This window comes from Elephantulus edwardii, unplaced genomic scaffold, assembly GCF_000299155.1.
Source record: "Elephantulus edwardii isolate Elephantulus edwardi_28Jun2011 unplaced genomic scaffold, EleEdw1.0 scaffold00296, whole genome shotgun sequence".
NCBI classification, from domain to species: domain Eukaryota; kingdom Metazoa; phylum Chordata; class Mammalia; order Macroscelidea; family Macroscelididae; genus Elephantulus; species Elephantulus edwardii.
Window position 1 is genome coordinate 2,172,000 of NW_006400046.1, and position 7,203 is coordinate 2,179,202.

Here is a 7,203-nt window from a genome sequence, read left to right on the forward strand (position 1 = left end):
CTTTCCAGGACAAATCTGTTTGTTTTCCTAGCAGTCCATGGTATTCTCAATACTCTTCTCCAGCACCACAGCTCAAAAGCATCAATCTTTTAATGCTTACTGATCCCCTTTGAGGAGCCCTAGACAGAGACTGGCATCCAGTTTTAATTCATAAGCTTCTCCATCGGAGAAAACTGGGAATTCTCCTCCTGTGTGATCTGCTGTCTCTGAAAACCAGCTGGCGGGTGAGTTGTGAATTGGCTCCAACTCGACAGTACATAACAACAACAGATAGAGCCACATTTAAGGAAAATAGCACTGCGTCCTATTATGAAATTGCACCCTCGTCCAAGCATCTGACACCCACCTTTTAGTGGTCTTTGCCATAATTATTATTACGTGCCATCTAGTCGCTTATGACTCATAGCGACCCTATATACAAGAGCCCAAAACCCTGATCTATCCTGTGCCAACCTCACTGTCTCCGACACACCTACTCCTGCCACCCCAAGTACTGAATCGATCCTTCTCATCAAGGGTCTTCCTCTCCTGTTCTGTCCCTCCACTCTCCTAAACGTGATGTCCCTCTCCAAGGACTGGTCCCTCCTTGCAGCATGCCTTGTTGCAGACCGAGGGTAAAGTTTTTTAATAATTATTAATAATGAGACAGATAGCCAGGAATGAGATAGAACAGAGAGCATAAAAACAGGGGGCAAAAAAACAAAACAGAAAAACAAAAAACCAGGGGCCAGTAGTTCTCCACTGAAGGGCCTCAAGCCATGCCTCTCTGTGTATTTATTGATAATCAGGGGAAGGCAAGTCACTGTTCAGCTCTTGATGCATAGCCCACAATTACAAAGACTATAGCCTGGATCAGGCGCACCTTAGTCTCCAGCCTGAAGTCCTTGCTCTTCAGTACTCTGGATAGGTCCCTGACAGCTGACTTTCCCAATGCAATTCGTCTCTTGATTTCCTGGCTGCTAGTTCCAAGAGTGTTGACTGTGGAGCCAAGTAAACTAAAACTGTTAACTATCTCAATCTCTTCATCATTCGTACTGATGCTGGTGAGAATCATTGTTTTCTTGATGTTGAGGTTCAATCCATATTGAAGTCTGCAGTTCTTGACCTTCTACAACAAGGTTCTCCTCAGAATACCAGGTCAAAAAATACAAGTCCAGCTTATTAATCTTTTACTTAGCACATGATGGCACTACATGGAAAAATGACAGCTGTATCTTCTCTGCTTTCACTGATGAGAATGGATGAACTTCATCATTTTCCCCCACCCCTACTTTCTCCTCTTCCTACTCTCAGCAGAACTAGATCACACAGTCTATGATCACACGCTGCTATCTAGTCAATTTCAACTCACACTGACCTTGGAGGATGACCTTGAAGGGTACAGACTGCCCACCTTTCTTGCAAAGAGCAGCAGGTGGATTACAGCTGTCAACCTCTTGATTAGCGGCACAACACTATATTACCGGAGCCACTTGCTCGTCAAAGCTCTCAGAAGTCTTTCTTTTTACTTGCTGAAAGAGCTCTCACATCTGCTGAGGAAATTGTTATGGTTGATACAAATTGCTCAGTGGTATTATCTTCAAACAATGCCCAGGGCGTCTGTCTTATCTGCCATATCTTAGATATATCTCTGCTTAATGGCACAGTAGTTAGATAGTTTAGATGCTAATCCAAAGGTCAGTGGTTCGCCCTCACTAGCCACTGGAGGGAAAGGTATGTGGTAGTTTGCTTCTGTAAAGATTACAGCCTTGAAAACCATGTGGGATACAATGAGGAGTGGCTAAAATAGATGAATGGGACCTTCTAAAAATAAAATCCCTATGCACATCCAAAAACTTCTCCAACAGAGTAAAGAGGGAAGCCACAGACTGGGAAAAAATATTTGGCAATGACATGTCTGATAAGGGACTAATATGTAGAATTTATAGAATACTCGAGTGCCACAGCAAGATAAAGCTGAACAACCCAATTAAAAAATGGGCACAGGATATGAACAAACACTTCACCAAAGAAGACATTCAGATAGCGAACAGGGGTGATTGGAGCTCAGTGCTAGACATCATGGGGGCCCTAGCTAAGGCACTGTTTTGTGTGTATACTCAGAATGACATTTCGCTTTACTTTTGTGAAAGCTAAATAATGGTCATCTTTTATGCTGGACAGTGTTTGATTAGCTTTAAATATTTCTTGCCTCTACCAGTAGCCAGGAAATTAAAAGGCCTATTGCCAGGGGAAAGTCTGCTGTTAGGGACCTCTCCAAAGTACTGAAGAGCAAGGTGCGTCTGATACAGGCCATGGTCTTTGCAATCACTTATTATGTGTCGGAGAGTTGGACAATGACTAGGGAGGATAGAAGGAGACTTGATGCCCTTGAGCTGTGGTGCTGGAGAAGAGTATTGAGGGTACCATGGACTGCTAGGAAAACAAACAAGTTTATCCTGGAGAGGGTTAAACCTGGTTGCTCCTTGGAGGCAAGGATTCTGAGGCTTCGTCTGATCTACTTTGGACATGTTGTAAGGAGGGACAGGTCCTTGGAGAGGGACATCATGCTTGGGAGGGTGGAGGGACAGCGCAGGAGGGGAAGGCCCTCTATGAGGTGGATTGATTCAGTGATTGGGGTAATCAGGATAGGTGTATCAGAGACGATGCAATTGGCACAGTACAGAGCAGGGTTTAGGGCTGTTGTACATAGGGTCGCTATGAGTCGCAGGCGACTCGACGGCACATAACAACAAAACCATACTATTTCATCTTCTTCAGTAAATAGTTACACAACTATAGCAAAAATCCTTAACCACTTCAAGTTTGGAAAAGTTTAAAAGGCAAGAGGCACCAGTGAGGTGTGTGTGTGTGTGTGTGTGTGTGTTTAAGCCTTCGAGTTGGAACCAACCCACAGCTGACCCTCGGAGGATTGTGAGAGGCTGTGAATTAATTGCATGGTTCAAGGAGTGCCTCTTGGAGATAAAGACGACAAAGCTTCGTCTCCCATGCTTTGGGCATGTTGCTAGGAGAGACTATTCCTTAGAGAGGGACATCAGATTTGGGAATGTAGAGGGTCAGCAAAAGAGAGAAAGACCCTCAGCTAGATGAACTGACCCAGCGATGACTACAAAGGGCTGGAGTGTGTGAGAAATTGTGAATACAGCATAGGATAGGGCAGGACTCAGGCCTGTTGTTCATAGGGTTGCTGTGAGTCACACTTGACTCGACAGCACCTAACAACAACAAATCCCATGGGAGGAGATTGCTCATTTTTCTCCAGTGGAACGTCTAGTGGACTTGAACTGTGTGCCTTTAAGTTAGGCATGCAACTCCTTAGCCTTTAGCCACCAGAGCTCCCTTTAAACGATGTATTGTTGTTATACCCTCTGCGAAGAGGACTGCGGCATCAGGATTGGAGGAAGACTCATCACTAACCCACATTATGCACAGGATACAGCCTTGCTTGCTGAAAGTGAGGAGGATTTGAAGCACTTGTTGCAGAAGACCAAGGAATGCAGCTTTCGGTAAGGATTACATCTCAATGTCAAGAAAACAAAGATTCTTACCACTGGACCGACAGGCATAACCATGATGGGTGGAGAGGAGATGAATCTGTCAACAGCTTCGTCTTACTTGAATCCACAATTAACACCCTAAATACCAGCAGTCAGGAACTAAAGAAACACATTGCACTGGGAAAATGTGCTGTTATGGACCTCTCCAAATTACTGAGGAGTAATGGTGTCACATTGAAGATTAAGGTGCATCTGATTCAAGCTATATAGTCTTTCTGATCACGTGCTATGCATCTTTGCGATGCATCTGAGAGCTGGACAATGAATAAGGATGACAGAAAAAAGAATTGTTGCCTTTGAGCAGTGGTGTTGGGGAAGAGCACTGAACATCCCATGGACAGCCAAGAGAATAAATATATTTTGGAGAGGGTGCAGCCTGTGTGCTCTTTGGAGACAAGAATGATGAGGCTTCGCGTCAACATACTTTTGGAGGGGCTGTTCCTTGAAGAGAGACATGATGCTGGGGAGGGTGGAGGGTCGGCGAAGGAAAGGAAGACTCTTGACAAAGTGGATTGACACACTGCCTGCCGCAATCGGCTCTTGTCAGGAAGTGTGAGGAGGCTCAGGATAAAACAGGTACTTTTGTTCATAGGGTCACTATGAGTCACACTTGACTCAATGGTACCTAACAACAACATGTGCTTTTGAATTGGAACTAACTCATAGCTGACCCTGCAGTGGGTTTTCAGAAACAGTAAAATTTAGGGAGCTCTGGTGGCCTAGTGACAAGACGCTGCACTGCAATCCCAGAGGTATGCGGTTCAAATCCACCAGATGCTCTGCTGGAGAAGGAGGGAGCAATCTCCTCCTGTACCAGTCGGATCTGATTTGATGGTACATGCAAAAATAATACAATAAAAATTAAAAAAAAAGAAAGAAACAGTAAAATTTAAGAGAAGAGATTGCCCATCTTTCTCCCGTGGGACAGTTAGTTGATTTGAATTGTGTGCCTTTGGGTTGGCACCCAGTTCCTTATCACTAGCCCACCAGAGCTCCCTTTAAATGATATATTGTTGTTGTTAAGTGCTGTTGAGTCAAGTATGATTTAAAGGACATGATGAACATCAGGCCTGAACCCTGTCCTGGGCTGTCCTCACAATCCCGGACATACTTGAGCCGATTGCTGCAGACACTGTACTAATCCATCTAATTGAGTGTCTTCCTCTCTTACACTCACCTGCCACCTTTCTAAGCACGATGTCTCTTCCCAAGGAATAGCCTCTCCTAGCAACATGCCCAAATATGTGAGACAAAGCTTTGCCATCTGTGGGAAGCCAAATGTTAAATCTTTTGTCCGGTCGACAACAGCCATCCTTGCTGCCCAGGGAGCACTCTGGTTGCACTTTCTCTAAGATATATGTTTGTTCTTTGGGACATCCACAAACATTCAGCACTCATCTCCAACACCACAACTTCGTCTCCTGTCATCCTTATTTATTGTCCAGATCTCAGATACACAGAAGCTACATGGAAAGACTATGGCTTGAATCAGGCACATCTTAGTCTTTAAACTGACAGCCTTGCTCTTCAGGACTTTGGCAAGATCCTTGACAGCAGACTTTTCCAAAACTATATGCCTCCAGATCTCCTGACTTCTGGTACCAAGAGTGTTGACTGTGAATCCAAACAAGATGCAAGATGAAATCATTGACAATTTCCATCTTTTCTCTGTCAGGGCAGCACAGCCGCACCCTCTTTCTGCACCCCCTCCTTTTCCCCTCGCCAGTACACTCCCTTTCCCCAAAACAGCTGCAGTAGTGATCAAAGCACCACTGCAACTCTGTTTATCTCGGCTAGAGCTGCAGAAACTGTTTTCATCTCCCTCTCCCAGGAATAACTATCCACGACCCCCCCCCACCCCCACTCCCTTATCTTGTACCAAGCAGCTGCGAACATCCTAACTCCCAATCTCCTGGTTAAGACAATATAAAGCTTCACTGTAACTTTAAGTGGCTGCTGACCTCTGCGTTGGAGGCAGCCCGGCAGTTTCTCCTCAATAACTGTCTTTCCTGGCCTGATCTGGGTTTTGTCCTTCCTCGGCGACCTTACTTTCCCCATCTGTCATATTGTTGCGGACTGGCCCAGTGGAGAGGATTTTTGTCTGCTTGATATAGAGATGTAGTCCATATTGAAAGGCTGCAGTCCTTGATTCTCTGCAGTAAGTGCCTCAAGTCCTCCTGGCTTTCAGCAAGCAATGTTGCATCATCTGCATAAGGCAGGTTGTTGAGGAGCTTGATAAGCCTGCCTCCAATCCTGATGCTACATTTTCCGAGCTTCTCAAATGGTTTGGTCGGCACGCAGACTGAAAAGGTATGGAGAAACAACACAGCCCTGCTAATGCCTTACTTGGATTCACAATCCACTTGACAAGGCCTGGCAATAACCACACACACTTAGCACCTACTCACTCAAGACCACTTCATCCACTCATTCAGGCCTGGCATTGGAATTCATGGAACCGGCATTCAAATGGACAAGAACAGCTTCTAAACGGAACATAAATACACCATTTCACATGGTGACCAGTGTGCTAATGACACCTGGCATGGCAAAAGGAAGCAGAGGGACAGAGAAGGGCACAGTTTTTAATCAGGTGGCCAAAGAAGGCCTTGCTGAGTAGATGTCATTGCAGCAGAAATGTGGAGAAAGAAATGGTGGGTGTCTGGAGGAAGACCTCTCCAGGTGGAAGGTACAGGGAGGGCAAAGACCCTGAGGTCAGAGAGCAGCTGGCCCGGTCTCCAAGCAGCAAAAAGGAAAAGGGTGGAGTGGATCCAACGTGTAAGAGTTGCAAAGCTGCTGTGTGTACTAGAATGGGGAGACGGGAGTCCTTTGCAGGGTCAAGGGCAAGAGGAGGCTAGTGCAAGCAGAAGTGTTGGCAGTTCAGACCAGGGTGGAGGAAGTGGATGGGCTTGGAGTGAGGCAAGAGATGGAGGTGACCCCACCTGCCTGTGGATGAGCTGTGAGGGACAGAGTGCACAAGGGACCTATGGAGGACTCTTCAGTTGAGTGACGCTGTTACCACTCCCTGTGGTGAAGGCATCAGGTTCAGGGGAGAGCACGGGCCTTCCATGGGCACTGATATGCTAGGGATATCTCAGAACCCCAAGTGGAGAGAAGGGAGGTCCAGAAAGTCCGCCGGTTTTTTTCTCCCACTGTCTTGCTGTCGATTCTGACTCACCTGCGTCAGAACAGCACTGTACCTGGGCACCACAAGGCTCTCAGTAGCTGATCTTTCAGAAGCAGGTCACCAAGGCCTTTCTTACAAGACATCTTTGAGTGGACCTGAACCTCTAACCCTCTGGGGAGCAGCTGAGGGCTTTAGCCACTTGCCCCATGCAAAGACTCCTGGGAATCAGAAGAAATAATGCAGTCAGAGCTGTCAGACTGGATGAGGTCACAAGAGGGGGCTGATTCCATTGTTGTTGTTGTTTTAAATTATTATTAAATTTCATTAGTTTTAATGACCATTTACAGAGATTTTGGGTTTTCATTCATTCATTGTTGCACTGTTTTCTCTACCCTCCTCCCCAATTCGTTCTTCTTTCCCCCCCCCATGTCTGTTTTAATTGTCCAATTGCCACAGTGCTTGTCAAAGCCAGTTCTGATTAATCTCCTTTGTCAGTGTGTCCTTTGTCATTCCCTATCA